General features: G+C 38.9%; 1 protein-coding gene and 1 long non-coding RNA gene across 4 annotated transcripts in view; one reads left to right on the forward strand and one right to left on the reverse strand.

Moving 5' to 3' along the window:
* The window catches only part of LOC127640862 (uncharacterized), a 59,085-nt gene extending 45,780 nt beyond the window's left edge, over window positions 1-13,305 (reverse strand). The window contains exon 1 of the long non-coding RNA XR_007970135.1: window positions 13,146-13,305. This is a non-coding gene — a long non-coding RNA (uncharacterized LOC127640862). The remainder of the gene's footprint in view (window positions 1-13,145) is intronic.
* Window positions 1-17,645, forward strand: part of nfia (nuclear factor I/A) — a 209,017-nt gene that overhangs the window by 37,948 nt on the left and 153,424 nt on the right. The window lies entirely within an intron of this gene.

The raw sequence follows: 17,645 nt of genomic DNA on the forward strand, positions 1-17,645 counted from the left end.
ATTCAGTCGGTTTTCTGTTTTCTTTAGTCTGCTGCCTCCAGGGTTGAGCTCCGTTCCTCATCCGTCCAGAGCGGGAGGAAGTTTGGCGAGAGATGGATGAACCAGAGGCGGGAGGGAGGGAAAGGGCAGGTTTGAAAAACAAGACCAGAGCCATGTGCTTTTCATTATGTTGTGCGGAAATAAGTGCTGACCCAATCCTTCATGAGGGCACATCCATTTAATGCAGCAATGAAGAAAATTAGATACGCAGAGGGCTCGGGTAGCAGACCGAGCGAGAGATGGGCCGAACAGCATGTTAAGGAATATGTGGGGGGAGCAATCAAATGCACAGGCAGTGCTTCAGCTTTATTGAAAGTGAAGCTGAAAACTAAACACTTCCTTCGGCATTCCTCTCTTATTTGTCGATGTTCTGTGTGGTCTGCTTTCCCTGTTACCATCTCTCAAGGGTAGGCCCACCAACATGTTGTCACAACGTCAGGCCTGCTGTACAATTTCACATCACTTTTTACGAAGTTATGTGTCATGAATCCTCTTCCATATACACTTACTGAGTATTTTATTAGGAACTCCTGTACACCTACTTATTCATGCGATTATCTAATCAGCCAACAGTGTGGCAGCAGTGCAATGCATAAAATCGTGCATATAATGTATGGATCAGGAGCTTAAATGAATGTTAACAGAAACCATCAGAATGGGGGAAAAAGTGGGATCCCAATGATTTAGACCATGGTTTGATTGTTGTTGCCAGACGGGCTGGTTTGAGTATTTCTGTAGCTGCTGATCACCTGGGATTTTCACACACAACAGTCTCTAGAATTTACTCCGAATGTTGCCAAAAAACACCCAGTGAGCGGCAGTTCTGCAGTCGGGAACACCTTGTTGATGAGAGAGGTCAACGGAGAATGGCCAGACTGGTTCGAGCTGACAGAAAGGCTACAGTAACTCGGGTAATCACTCTGTACAATTGTAGTGAGCAGAATAGCATCTCAGAATGCACATCATGTCGAACCTTGAGGCGGATGAGCTATAACAGCAGAAGACAACGTCTCACACTTTATTAGCATAGTCTCATGACAACTTGTTGAAAACTTAAAAATTAGTAATAACATTGTTCATTGGCTCAGTTATTTTTCTCTGTGGAACTGAAAGTTGTATGTTTTTCTAAGACATATATACATTCACCCTGTTGTTCCTCTCTCACCCCTCATTGGGCAGTCAGGCTGGATGAAGTAAATGATGTCGTCCCTCTGTCCCACTTCTCCCCCCTGTATCCTTCATCCCCAGCTGAACTCTTTGAGGGTTTGTACCCCTGCCATGTTCATCATTCATTTTGCAAGGGACACCATTCATTTATCTGCTCATCCACATTTGATCTACACAAGTCATCGAAGGAACCCAACATTTGAAGTGATGTGGATGAACAACCGGGCTCATACATACATATTCAGATTCAAATAACTCCCAAAGAGAAGGTACAAATTTAAAGAATTGACATCAGTACAGACCTTAGCAAAGTAGACGTCATATTTAATGAGACACAAATGAAAAACAAGGCTGAGAGGGATCGAAGTATAGTTAATTCAAGTTTGTTCGAGTTTTTTGTCCACTAAATGTTGTTTTCAATGTTTCGTAGGCTGAATGATCATCTCTCAGGTACAGTGTGTTGTTTGACAACACAAATTCACTACTTCTATCGCTTACAGACTCCTTTTCATTTGCTTAAAATTAAACATGGCTTTTTCATTTCCGCATACGTTGGAAAGCGATAATATTAAGATACTGAATAAGGATTAGTGTGTTTGATTGATATCGACATTTACATAAAATCGGTAATTTCCTTGCTATCTACAGAGCATGGGATCTCTGGAGATAAAAGAGGAATTAAGATAAAGAGAAGAGAATTGCAGCGTATGTGCTGTTTTTGAACATTATATTGGAATTCCATTCGCATATGAGCACATCTGTTCTCAGAACATAGTGCTTCTGCAGTTGCTGTGAGCGCAATCTATGGGGTTTATTCTGGAAGCCCAGCAAACCTTTGCTGACCTCAGTGCTTGGAAAGCCAGGCCTGAAGGAATAGTTTGAAACGTGACCAGAAGAAATACCCTTTTTAGAGAGACAGAGATCTTTCACATAACAACGTTTGTAGGCTCTGCAGTGGTGTTTGGGTGACTTTTCTTTTTATTTAGTTAATAAATGTACAATTCTTTACAATATATATATGTTCCGAATGCCTAAATAAGATATTAATAACAATATATTAACAAGTACTTTAGTACTAAAATCACTTGTACAATTTTAGAAATGCAATTGCCACCAATGCCCATTAGAGGGAGACATTACTCTAAAACGGTCACATGCTTTTAAGCACCATTGACATGCGTAGTGCATATTTTAGGTAATAAAGGAACATTTAATGATGGTAATAGACAGACAGACAGTCAGACAGACAGACAGACAGATAGATAGATAGATAGATAGATAGATAGATAGATAGATAGATAGATAGATATAAAGAATATATATATAGATAGATAGATAGATAGATAGATGGATAGATAGATAGATAGATAGATAGATAGATAGATAGATAGATAGATAGATAGATAGATAGATAGATAGATAGATGGATGGATAAATGGAAAGAAAAGAGAGATAAATAGACAGAAAAGAAAGCGAGATTAGGATGGATGGATGGATGGATGGATAGATAGATGGAAAGAACAGATAGAAAAGAAAGAGAGATTAGAATAGATAGATAGATAGATAGATAGAATTATCTCTCTCTCACACACACACACATATATATAATATATATATTTTAAAGGTCAATTTAAATATTAAAAAGGTCATTTAAGAATTAAAGCATTTATTAAGTACCTATTTAGAATAAAAAAATTATAATTAGACAGTATTTTTTTTAGGACGCCCTATAAGATGATGTAAGAAAATTATATAAAAATAAAAGATTTGAATATTTTAGGCAGAGTTTTCGATATACTTTCCACCTGGTTATTTAATTTACACCTTCAGGAATTATATTTACACTTACGTTTATTTTTAACCATAAATGCATAAAAACATGATGATTTATGTATATTCATATACTTGCAAGAGAAAAGTCACATACCATATGAAGTAAACAGGTTTTGAAGTTTAAACTCAAGCTTTTTGCCGGTTTTCTCCTCATTGTGAGATCACTGCAAAAACACCTCTATCCTCTTTCACCCTTTTCCCTCTATATCAGCGTATTAGTACATTACAGTGTGAAACAGACAAATCAAACAGAAATTAATCCCCCCCACCCCACCCCCCTCAAGTAAATAAAGGTAGACAAATCCACATGGCAAATGAAGACATTAAACACATGGCTGGGAAAGCGGATTTCACTTTTTTTTTCTTACTGTGTGATATTGCCAGTGTGGGTTTGATACAGGCACATGTAGTGAGAAGATAGTGAAGCCTCAACAAAGGCAGCCTTGAGTGGAGGCAAGCAGTGGTGGTTCCCTTGGCAGGGCCAGGGCCCACTTCATCCCTGGCACTGTCGTCATGAGTTAGTCACACCATGGGAGAGGGCCCCAAACGGCCTGTCTGTCTCTGTCTGCCGCAGATGGGCACAATAGACCTGGCACTACCACACACCTCTAATCATAGACATGAAAGCTTAATGATCGCACATCACAGCCATGATGCTCTCTAAAAAATCATTGTCTGCATAGCACTTTTCATGCGTCTTATCTAAATGACGGCCGGCACCTCTTTGACAATCTGTCTTTGGCTTGTGGTGGGCTTAAGCTGAGGATTGAGTTTTAAAAAAGTTCTCACGTTGTGAATATTTACATTTCAACACGCTCCTTGAGTATTTGAGATGTGGTAATGGACGGACTGGGAAGAGAAATCGGCCCTGGACTTTACATAGAAACCGGCCCAAAAATGTGTTGAGGGGTGGGGGGGTCTCTTCAGCCAGTCACGGTCCATTCGGAATAACACGGCAGCCCTTTCAGCTTATCGCCGCCCGTCCGGCCCCGTTTCGCGGCCAGGCCATCGGGAAAAGTCCAGGTTCTCTCTATGGCCAGGATGTGGTTATTTGTTTTGTCTTGGAATGAATTGTTCCAGTGTATATCTTCTTATCTTGCCGAGCAACCCTGACCATTTAGATACAGGGCTTCCAAATTCACAGAAAACCTGGAAACATGTTCTAGTTATGCACTGCTTTAAAATATTTAATTGATTTAAATGGTGCTCTTGCATAAAGTAAAAATGGCTTGCAATCCATTAGAAACAGAGACCTGAGAGAAACAGGCCAAATTTTCTGTCACTCCCTCAGCAGCTGTGTTAAAAGCCTCATCGCAGCTCTGGCAACTGATTTTAGAAAAACATAATCCATGGTTCCTGGGTAGATCAGCAAGTATTGATGCTGACCCATGGTGTCACGAGTTTGAATCCAGGGCGTGCTGAATGACTCCAGCCAGGTCTCCTAGGCAACCAATTGGCCCGGTTGCTAGGGAGGGTAGAGTCACATGGGGTAACCTCCTTGTGGTCGCTATAATGTGTGGGCCTCCACACTCGTTATGTCTCCACGGTAATGTGTTCAACAAGCCACGTGATAAGATGCACGTATTGACAGTCTCAGGTGTGGAGGCAACTTGAGATTCGTCCTCCGCCGTCCGGATTGATGCATTACGCCACCACAAGGACCTAGAGCGCATTGGGAATTAGACATTCCAAATTGGGGAGAAAAGGGTAGAAAAAAAAACATATTCCAGGGTAATATAATACAAAGTACAATGTTCTAAATTTGCACAAAATATTTAAAACATTTGAAAAAGAAAAAAAGGTTGCTACATTTACATTGTTAAAGAAGGCGGAAACATGTTCTAACAGGTCGGTGAAAAGGTTCAATAGAGACCTTGTGAATCGGAATCAAATCAATACCCAGACCTATTTTCAATTCTATCAGGAAGACTCACAGACTTGAGTGACATTTTTTATTTGATGAATATAAAACAGAAAAGTAATGTCTCTCTTTGGTCTGGTGGTCCGAAGAAGTTAGAAGTTATTTCCGGCAGGATATGACAGTTCTGAGAAGTACTCAGAAATGTCATATCCTGCCGGAGATAGGAGGCAGGGGCGAGGAGCTTACCCCCGTGCAGGACGGGACTCAACTGGTGGTGGTGGGGTGGTGGAGGTTGCTGTGTTAGCACACTGAAACAGCAATATGATTGATTGTGAGCAGACTTATAAAGCAACGACTTACATGTGATTACCCAGCTAATAGTGCAATGATGTACAGCTGCTAGTCTTCCAACTAGAACTACGCTGCATTTACATGTATTTCAAATATAGAGTAAAAATTGCTCTGAAGACAATGACCGAATCGTACTTTTGAGTCCTTTTCAATGAATCGCTCAAACTGGTACAGAAATTGGTCTGGGCAGCATTTCCCTAAAGCATCGTAAGCCTAAGTAGATTGTAGAAACCATTGGTGCCATTGGTTTCTATGATCAACTTAAGCTTGTAACGCTTTTGGGATTTTTAAAAATCCTTATCCAATAATCGCAAGCTACTGGAAAGGGCATGGAAATTCATTGGCCCAACAGTGTGTCTATAATTTAAGTATCTCCAGCTCATTTTGTTTGCTTTACCTTTACTCTGTATCACCATGTATTGAAGGAGTTTCATTCAACAATTAAATTGCTTATAAGGGAATTCGCTCTGGATCGAACTTTTAGTTAATTTTCATCTCAGTCACCTGTCAGTTCCTCTATACTGAGAGCAGAAAGTGTGTGTGCACACGTGTATGCCGTGTACACTGGGAGAGGGAATTGTTTCCATATCCAGCTGTGAATCTTTCCCTCTTCATTTTTTTCCCAGCCAGGAACAGCTGTCAGGTGTCTCGCAGTGTTTTTCAAAGTGTTTAGGTGGGTAGGTTGCCTTGCACATCTGTTTGTATGTGTGTGCACAATACCATTGCATTCTTTCCATGGCTCTCTCCACGGGACCCAGTCTCAGTCGTTCTCCACACTGAGTCCATTGATTTTTGCGTCCTTTATATGCATCCGTATCTGTGCTGAATGAATGTGTGCATGCAGTTGTAAAATAGCTCAAGGATGGGCAAGGAGGAGGCGAGAACCGGCTTGTCAATATAAATGATAATTTAATGAAAACTTAAACCAAAACACATAAACAAACACACACGACGGACATGCCCATAATTCTCTCTCTCTCGAACCATCGTCACCGGCCGCCTTTATCCCTCGGCGCCTCATCAGGCCGATTGGGGACCGGGCGCCGATATTCTGATCGGCCGCGCCCCTCCGCTCCACACTCCTCCCGGCGTTATCTCAGGCCGGGTGCCACCGGCATGACGTACACCCCCATCCCTGGGGCGGGGTGTATCTTGCGTCCAGCGTGGTCATCCCCGCCTTCCTCACCCTGGGAGGAGAGGAGGGAGAAAAAAAACAAACAAACAACAAAATAGGCGAGGGAAAAGGCCAACACGGTGCGAAAGGGAGAGAGAGAGAGGACAGAGAGAAAAAACTCACTCACCGGTTCTCCGATGTACCGTCGCGTGGTCCTCGAACACTCCTCCACACTCAGGCGGACGACAGCCGCTCCAACCCCGGGCAAACCGGTGACACCTTCGACCACCAGCGGCAGAACGCGCCTCCGCTTTTCTGGCGGCAAATGGGGACACTCCTCCGCCCCTGGCAGCGGCTCTACCGCTCCGGGCGGTCGGAGAGATTATTCCCTCCTCCCCTCGCGGACGGCGGTCTCCCTCGACCCCTCCGCGTCTCGGGGGACGGCAGGGCACTCCTCCGCCCCCGGCAGCGGCTCCCTCGCTCCAGGCAGTCGGGTTATCCAGTCCCCATTTGCCCCGCGGACGACGGCCGTTCCCCGCATCCGGGCGGTCGGGCTACTCCGTCACCCGGAAGATGGCAGCGGCGCTCCCCAGGGTGGACGGCAGTGTCGAGGACTCTGCGATGGGCATCCCTCCTCCTTCCCGGCTTTCGGCACCAATGTAAAATAGCTCAAGGATGGGCAAGGAGGAGGCGAGAACCGGCTTGTCAATATAAATGATAATTTAATGAAAACTTAAACCAAAACACATAAACAAACACACACGACGGACATGCCCATAATTCTCTCTCTCTCGAACCATCGTCACCGGCCGCCTTTATCCCTCGCGCGCCTCATCAGGCCAATTGGGGACCGGGCGCGCGATATTCTGATCGGCCGCGCCCCCCCTCCGCTCCACAGCAGTAAACAGCGAGCATGCAGTGTGGTGTGCTTCCGGCGGTTTGCACTGCACTCTGCCTGTGCACAAACAGAAGGAATTAGGGGGAGGGGGAAAATGTGTTATATATACCCAGCATATGCCTGGCTATTCCAACAGCTTGCATATGGACCATACTTGCCTGGAGGCTTGTTTTCAAGAAAGACTGTCTGTGAGTTCTGGACATTATTGGATGTGTGCGTATGAGTGGCAAGATTTCTTAGAATTGAATCACACACTCAGATTAGCAACGCAATGGCATTGAAACTTTGGACAGTACTGATCGGTTATACTGTGTTTTCTACCGAATTCTGCTTTTGTAGCAGGGGAGCCCTCAATGTGTGCAAATGAGTCCACATGCACCTGCTTTTGATCGGAAAAGGGTTTTGCACTCATGATCTGTTTAGTTGTCAATGCATATTTTGTTAGATCTTACCACATAGAATGACTCTACATTTGTATTAAATAACTAATTGGCCAAAAATATAGCTAAAATAAGGTCCTTGTCACAAAACATCATTAAAAGTCGTAGCAACTATACAAATATCCCAAATTGGCAACACTAGTCATGACTAATGTAAAGACTTGCTGTTCAGTTAATGAGTCATATTTAATTCAGTAACTAGTAACCGCAGTAACGATGAGTGTAGAATTCATCAGATTGATTCAAAACAATAACTTACCAGTTGATGAGTCATTTGGATTGATTCATTACAAGAACTGGATCATAAGAGCAATTTACAGAACTGATATGAGGAACCAATGTTGTTTCAAACTAAAAAGCATAAATCTGCTCACTTACTATTACTTATTTATCGTTCATCTGTTACATGGATATTTGCTATTGTTCCACATCATATGCCTCTAATCATTGCTTTAGTTTTACCACTCATCATTAGTGCATAGCCTTTTGTGAGTTTATACATGAACACTGTAACGCACACAGTCATCAAGGTAGTTTTCATGTCTCTTCATGTGTGTTTTATGTCTCCTCACACTGTCCATAAAGCCCATCTGTCTCCTTTCAATCCTCTTCATTCTCACTCCTGCCTCTCTCGTCTTATCAAGGAGCACACCACACTCATTAGAACTGTCATAAGCACCATGTTTCATTAATCTACGCCCAATCTGTCAAAGTGTAAACAGTGCTGTTAAACACCACATCAGTCTTGTTGTTCAGTATTTGTGAAGCTTGGCAGTAACTTTGTATAATTTATTTCTTTTCACACAAAAGTGAGTGGAGTCGTGCCTGTTCGCTGCAGGTTTGAGCGCTTTGTGTTTGTGAATGAGAGTGCTGTGCAGGCCTGACTCACAGATCTCCTGTGTGTTTGTGTGTGAGGGGGGTATACTATGGGCCGATTCTGGCTGTATTCCAGTGCTGGCATCTCGGTGGCAGCAGGTGGAGCCCACTGCTTCCAAACCACCACCACCATCATCACTCCTCCCCCCACCCCAACTCATCTCATCCCAGCAACAGATACACACTCCTGATCAACATGGCAGTACAATGCCCACATTCTTTACAGGCTGATTTAACAATAAAATTGACAATTCTGAAGTCAAAGTTCAATGATAATTGAATTCAATGTAACTGATTTAAATGTGTCTTTAAAAACTTGTTCAAACGATCCATTAACAATAAATTAAAAATAATTAACAGCATCCATAGTTGTAACTTGTAAATGAAATAGATTGCGACCATATAAATGTTTCCCATTTTAAGAGCATTAATGGTCCATCTACAAAAAGTTAAAAACTCTTAATATCATACATGGTTGTAAATGAAACTGATGTGGCTGTTGCAACAATTTGCAGAAATTATATTATGTGGCATCTAAGCAGTTTAAGGTGAAATGGTCACTAAGAGTCATTAAAAAAAGTGTTATATTTTCTCCCCAACAGATTATGTTTTAAAGGTTAATGCGTTATCAAGTTTTAAATCAACAAAACCTACATCCCTACCCTATAACTTAGCCTAAACCTAATCGATAGTGTCATAAAAAGTAAATGCGAGATGAAAAACTGATGAGGTATTTAAAGGTTGATGCTTTATCGAGTTTTAAATAAAAACCTACCTTACTAAACCTTAAACCTAAACCTAACCGGTAGTGTCATAAAAAGTAAATGTGAGATGAAAAACAAAAGAGATTTTGAATTTTAACGTTCTATTGGGATTTAAATCTTCCTACCCTAAACATAAACGTAAGTGTCACAAAACGCAAATGTGATATGAAAAACACAATTGCTGAAGCTACCTGAAAGTTATTTTGTGGTGCTTTTATGATACTTTCGGCTCACGTGCCAAATTGCACGCTTTACAGGACTCGTACACTGCTCCTTTGCATTACAAGTGCAACGGTAAACACTTATACTACCGTGCTATTTAATCCTGCTTAAAACCTTTGTAAAGGTATTTGTTTATGTAATTCAAAAGTTAAAATGTATCACCTTACAAGTTACAGACTATAGTAAAAGTGTTTAGATGTCACAAGATAGCATTGTATGAGAAACAGGGTGAAAAGTTAGTGTTTATGAACAGATAATCTGTCGTTTTACCCATGATTTGTGTGAAAGTTGTTGCAGGTGTTGCGCCTCTAGTGTTAATTTCACCAGGAAACTGACCAATACCTACAACTAGCCACGTAAATATCATTTTGAAAAATGTACATACGGTAACGTGATTGAATGAGACGCATTACTACCTTACATGAAATGTTTCCCTGTCTTTTTCAGACATGCAAAGGCTGAGTGTATTAAAGCTTCGGTTTGTTTTAAAACACAATGGAGGTAGAGTAAGGGGATCCTCTGTCGTGTTTCTTGTTGTTTATTCATAAGGCCCAGCTTGGCAAAGCCCCGAAGGCAAGCTGCTATAGTGCTGGATAATGTTATTATCCTCCGGCTGCTTGAGCAGAACTGTAGCCCCGGCTCCAGCGACTCCACACAATCCTCTTCTATCCCCTCATCAAACCCCCCCACCCCTCCCTCCACAAAAATCCTACCCTTCAGTGCCGTCGCTCCAGGTGTGTTCAATTTGAGCCGCCGAGCGTGAGACTCCAGCCTGGGTGGTATTTACATTTAGAGCAGGCAGAGGGCCACCTGGATAGCCGCAGCATTTTTCATTCCCAAGCACCCATCTTTAAATCAGGCTCATTTGGGTGAATGTAAAGACAGACACCTGTATTTATAACACGCTCGCACACAAAAGCATGTGCATTGCAAATCAGTTCGTCTTTTTGTACTACCTGCTCAGCATATTAAATAATCATTCAAATAATCACTATCATTTAAATAAGAATGAGCGCAGCACGTTTTCAAATTGCCATTTTTTCCTTGTCATAATAAGGACGCAGATTAGAAACCTTTGTGATTTATTTTTTGTAATGCATAAAATTTATATCATAAGATTCAGAAGCTTTAATAAGTTCAAGCTTGTTTTGAAATTGATAGACACAGCACTCTTGTTGAACTGGAGGGAGTGCTCACAGTTACAGCCACTGATACAGGATATCAAAGGGGCTTCTGTATAGAAAGATCACCCTCTTGTGGCTTTTAATGGAATGCAAGATAAAGAGTGAATTAGTTACACTTCTCTGGTTCACTCTGGACACCTTGGATAATTTAAACTGAGACCAAAACTGAGTTTTTCCACTAAAGTATTGGGACCTTGCTTCTCATTACTAAAATGTATTAGCATAGTTACTGTTACAGAGTTGCTGTTTATTTATTAATAGTGTTTTGAACTTTTAAACATTTAAACTATTTTATACATAAAACTGGTTTGATGAAATATTTTGAACATGGCTTGTTTATATAACACGACAATGATAATAATAAAGATCATATTCATGATAAGTACCATTTATAACTGAATGCACAAATAAAAGTAGATTTCTCACAATCTTTAATTCTATCATTTATTTAATTATAGTGTAATTGTTCTTGATACATTCAAAATTTAGTTATGATTTTTCCACACAAATTTCATTCCAGCGCACGGTTGGTCATCATAAATTATTGATCCTCCTTATAATTTGAATTAGGCTTCACAGTTGTGTGTATGTGTCTAAAAAAGAAAATACAATTCTTTAGTTGACTATAGTAGTGCATATGTACCATCATTTCTTGTGTATATAACAACCTTTATCTGACCTTAAAAATTCTACTGTAACAATTCTGCCATATTATAACATTGCTTCCTTCAACACAAATGCTTCAATCCTACCATTTTGTATTCTATATAATTTAAGAGCACTATTTGAATAGCATACCATCCTTATCACAGGAGAAGCAGACGTAATATAATCCCTTTGGATGTATTATTTATTTATTTACGTGTACTAGTATGCCATCTTACTCTTTATTTATTTTATTTTATTTTTTCAATCCATTTGGCTAAAAATATAAAATCATGGTCTCGTAGTAGTGTTTAGAGGACTGTCAATTCAGTTTATGGCCTCTAGGTGGAGTCTCTACCTATAATTGATGCCTGGCTGGTTTGAATGGAGACGAACGTCGGGATGAATTTAATGAATTATAAGACAAGAATCCCACAATGGATTTACAGTAGGCTAATTATATTTTTTTAATAATAATAATAATAGTAATACTAATAATAATAAATACATAATTATAACGACAGTAAGCTATTAGCATACATTATTGTAATGACAGTATTACCATAACACAATCTTTTAATAGTCTATAACAGTCTATACATATGGGGTAATACGTTTATTATAATATATTAAATGTAAAATGATACAAATGATACATTTTTATTCTTTAATACTGTCATGTGTTTGGGGATTTTAAAGGGCAGGATATTTCCTCTCCACTTGTTAAATTATTTGACAGATTTACTTTACAAATAGTTAGTTACCTTTCTGTCATTTGTCAACAGCCATAATAAAAACGTTTTGCTTAGCATCATATATTTATTTAATCATAATGTATATGTTGTATGTGTGTATTTCATCTCATTGATCTCATTTATCACCACTTTTCCATGCATCCAGACTAGAAAACTAACTTTCTATTGTATTTTTATGGTGTTTTAAATTTTATTATGAGAGGGATTTCAGCTGGTACAATTATTTGACTTGGTTTAACTATTCGTTTTTAATTGACGCAATATGCGTATTGCCTTAATAGTTCATTAACGGGGCAATTATAAAATACATATTTTACACAACCCACAATAATTTGCTTTTCTCAATATTTCAAGTTGTTGATCTATTAGCCTATATTTGCATATAAATTCTGATTTGCATATTTGTGCTTTTGAAGTGAGATATGTCTGACATCATTAACTGCGTATTTTAATAAAATAATAAAGTAGCATATAATTTCAATACCGTTAAATTTGCGCAAGACACAGAAAAAAAATCTCATCTTGATCGCTGTCAACAAGTGCATCCAAATTGTGAGTAGCCTATCCTGCGTTGAGTTATAGTGATTTATAAAAACCTTTACATAATATTGATTTATTTTGGCTCTACTTCAAGTGGTGAACAACATTAAAGCATTGCAATCTAAACGGATTACTCAGCTCATTTATTCACTTTTTTTTACATTAAGTTTGAGAATAAGTTTTCATTAGATGGCGATCTAACGCTGAGTTTTACAGGTATGCATTTTGTTTTTTTACCCATGAAAACAAACGAGATGTTCAGTGATACTTCGTGTGACCGCAGCGTGCGAGCACTTTCTTTCCCCCACAAACTGATAGATTTACACACACAGACAGACACGCCTGGCAGCGATGTGCTTTCACACCCGATAAACACGATCTGCTTCTCAACAGATGCATTTCTTACTTCTCTGTACAACTGCGTTAAACGCGAGCAAAAAAGTGATTCGTACTCACGTCCACTCAAGTTGGGAGAAACTCCGTTCAAGTTGATTAGTTGCATTACCTTAGCTATTTTGTCCTGTGACAGTGGCTCATTTGAAGTGAAATAGAAACACACCAACCAAAATTGGGTTCGTATGGAAGAGTCCAAACCCTGTAGTTAGCTGTGTTTATCCATGCCATTGCCCTTCATAAAGTGCACTTTTTTGCTTTGTCTGCGACTCTGCCTCCAAAGCCTTGGCACAGTTGCCTTGGCATTTAGAACCTTCTAGTAGAACTTGGCAGAAAATACTATTAAGGCGTCCCTAATGTCTGACACAATTAGACAGAAGGACAAGTCTTAGGTTTGTTGTTGTTTTTCTATCGAGAAACAAAATTACGGGAATTTTAGATCTTTATTTTAAATGATTGGCTTTGGTTCATTTGGCCAATTCCACTCTTTGGCTTACAATAGGCCAAAAAAAAAAACAAAAAAAAAAACATTGATTTAAAAAATATGTATAAATAATAATAATACTAAATAAATAAACAAATCAGAATAAATTGTGTATGGTTTAAAACGCATTCAATTTTAGAGATAATGCGTCGATCGGTATATCGGTATATATTTTTTTAAATACCGTATAATTTCGATTATAACCGCATACCTCGGGACTATGAAAAGGTGACTATTAAACACCATTTAGCCCACAGTAAAAAACAACTAAACAACTCATTGTCATTGTGCTCAATACTTATAATGGCATTAATTAAAATCTTTTTTAATATTTACTGTCTAAAGGTGCAAATAGGTTCATGGCATTGAGAGAAATTTCAATGAACATATTCACTGTGTAACTCCAATTATTTTAGTCAATGCATATAGTAATATAGCTTCAAAACATTACAACATATCTATAAAGAATTGATGTTTTGTCAGTTCACCCTGACTATAGCACAACGTTTTCAGTCCAAAGTTCGTCATCAGGCCTATTGGCGCTGTTCAGTCAATCAGTGCTGAAATATTTGCTTAAATGTACCAAGAAAATAAAGTCGGACAATACGAATATTATAGGCCCTAAACACACAGAAATATCTAAGGCAATAGACTTTTAGCATAGCCAATTTAGGTACGAGTTGGGTTTTTTTAAGGGGTGCCAAACATCACGACTGGACAATTGATTAATTTTAACTTTTAATTTTAAAGAAAAGGAAAATCATTTTATTCCACACGATCAGCGTCGTTTCTTGATTTGAATTAGTAAGGGATGTATGATTAAAGACAGAGGATTTGCTATTAAGCTATTAAGATTTCGTAATTACTTCAGATTTGACAGTCCTCCAAGCGTGGACTCAGTCATGTTAAATAATCACATGCGTACATAATAATGCATGTTAAATATTCATAACCATCTAGTGCAACTAAATGTGGCATTTTAACCTTTAACGTGTCTAAATGAAATCAAAGAGTCCCATTAGACACATCGAATAACTGCAACTCCTGCTGTTCTGGGACGTTGCATGGTCCATGTGTAAAAAAAAATAAAGGTCATCGCAGTGCGCGAGGCGAACGACGGCCACGCGACTCGTGTTCATGACAAGCGAGACCTCAAGACCCGTTGCATCCGCACTATGTCATTTACCATAAAATCGTTATTAGTGCAGAATTAAATGAGACCGACTTGCTGAATCGATTGCAACGTCTGTCTGTAACACCAAGGCAAAGACAGTAAAAGTTTGTATTGCTCATCAGCCATCACTGTTATGCTTGGATCACTCAAATATCCAGGAGTTAATAATTGTGTTTTTTTTTTGTTGTTTTTTTTTTTTTTAACGACAAGACCTCAATTTCATTGCAATTTTAATTTTAATGAGTCTGAAATGATTGCCATCGGCGGCAAGTTTTGCGCCTTGTCGCAGCATTACACAGTTTTCACATTTTGCATTGGCACGTGCATTGAAAAAAGCCAGATCTAACTAGCTACTCGTATTGCAGGTTTTGAGTTTTGCCATCCATTGTCAGGCTAAGAAAACCAAAAGGAAGTCTGATATCATGAAGATAAGCGCTCTCGCTCTATTCCCTGTCTTACTTAATTGTGCTTCCGCGAGGCTGTTTACCGACAAACCGAGTACGAGGGAGTTTGTCTTGCAGCGTGCAGGGGTGTTTGCTGTGACATGCATGTGAAACTTGCCCAATAGCGACGTTGTAAGCTTCGAATTGCAGAGTTTTGCCCAATCACAGAGGAGCTCATCTAAGCTCGTGAAAACGCCAGAGGGACGGCCGTGCACCTGCAGCAAGTTAGCGTGAGCATAATTATATGCAACTGCATATGAATTTCTATGATACATTGTGCTATACCTCAACCATCATCATCTCGCTTTCGGAGGGTATTTCTTTCATTAATAGCTGCTCCATGCACCAGCAAATTGCACAAGGGAGTAAAGTGCTAGCCTGTGGAATACAGTGCAGTTTGTATTATTATTAATATACGTCTTATTTGCTATAACATAATGCCATTCTGTCTTCCTAAAAATACTTTTTTTGTTGTTGCTGCGCTTGGCAGTTTTCTAGGGGGCGCCCGATTGACTTATATGCGAGAGTATGTGGTTAATAATAAAACGGCGTTGAGTGCCAAGCAGCTGAATTACATCGGACTTGGTTTGTTTATTAATGTTGTTTGCTCGTTCAGTACACGTGATTAGAAACATAATATTGCATCAGCAGTCCCTGATCTATCAATCAGTGTCTATCTCTTTTAAAACATGTGCTTGAAATGGTGTAGGTGACACTTTAAAGAGATAGTTCACCCAAACATGAAAATTCTCTCATAATTTACCTACAGATGCGTTTGACTTTCTTTCTTCTGCTGAACACAAATTAAGAAAATCTCAGCTCACAGATCAAAATGTAAGTCCTTTCACTTTCACATCTGAAACTCACATGTGGAGCCTGTTTGGATTCACTTTCTGAAAAGTGAAAGTGGAGATTTATAGTAAAAAAGGACTTAAACATTGATCTGTTTCTTACCCACACTTGTCATATAACTTTTGTGGACATGGATGTAACCACTGGAGTCATATTGATTACTTTTATGCTGCTTTTATCTGCTTTTTGGACCTTCAGGTGTCTGGCCACCATTCACTTGCATTGTGGACCTACAGAGCTGAAATATTCTTCTAAAAATCTTACACATCTGGGATGGCATGAGGGTGAGCTCTATAAGGAACATGTGCCGGCCACAAATCAGTCTGAAATTTACATTTAGACATTGACATTGAAAATCAGTGCTTATAACTGTCTTATTATTGCTTAATATTGATTACATGCAGATCGAAGTGCTGCATATAAGTACTTGACATGTAATCACTTGAATATATATATATATCATATATATTTACCATTGCAGTAATGGAAAATATGCATTTTTCATGTTTTCGCATGTTGAAGCGACTGATTCCAAGAGTCAATGTGACGTGCACTTGCACTGAAAACTCTCATAAATTGACTCCTTTCTTGATTGAGTAAACTCTTGAGTAATGGCATCTCCAAAATGTATATAATTAAGTTCAATTAACTTTGTGTTCATATAGAATGAATTTAACTAGGTTACGTTAACTTGATGCAAGTAGACTTACCTCAGATTTGCTTTTTAAATATTGTTGTTTCTACTGTTGTTAATAATGTTCATTGAATTGATTACATTTTTGATCAAACAATACAGCTCAAATAAAGATCATAACTGATTATAGGAGCAGTCATTAACTTAATTCTCCAAAGAAATGCATACCTGCGCTTTAACAGCACATTCACAAAGAGAATTAGTCAACAGGGTCCAATTTGACCAAACGGGACACTGATCACCCTAAAGGTGACATCACATGAAACAGTTATTAGCAACAAAACAACAAAAATAATACTACAAAAGAGCTAAAACCTCTAAAATGCCCCCATAACTTCCCTTTGACCAAGGAAACATAATTCAATAATGCAAAGCATTATGGGCATTCGCCATAGCCTCAATGCCCATAATGTACTCAAAGGTTTGAGATATTAACAGTTAAAATCATAAGTCTATGGATTTTTAAGATAAAGAAATTCAATGAACTTAATATATTTGAGTTATGAGCCCAAAACCTGACATTTCAAGTAGGCTAATCCTTAATTAAGACAACTTGATGTTTCCAGAAATGCTAACTTTACAGTGTACAACTGTATTTGAAATTATTCTACGAATATTGAAGATAGCATCGGATACAGTCTTAATGTAGACACTGATTTCGACAATAATCTTTTAGGCACAGTTATCGCTCAGGGAGTTAAATAAGACTCATTGGCTCTCAGTTAGGAATTTGTTAACTTTAGTAAAGGGGCAGTTTAAATCCAGCAATTGACTAAAGTTCACCCTTTGTAAAGGGCCGATAAATGCAGTACAGTTGTTCAGATTAATTTCGTCCTATAGCCATTTCCAAAGAGCTTCCCTCTTTTTTTATTCAATTTTTTTTCTGCTTTTATTTATTTTTTGCTCATGGCCTTAT

This window comes from Xyrauchen texanus, chromosome 50, assembly GCF_025860055.1.
Source record: "Xyrauchen texanus isolate HMW12.3.18 chromosome 50, RBS_HiC_50CHRs, whole genome shotgun sequence".
Taxonomy (NCBI): domain Eukaryota; kingdom Metazoa; phylum Chordata; class Actinopteri; order Cypriniformes; family Catostomidae; genus Xyrauchen; species Xyrauchen texanus.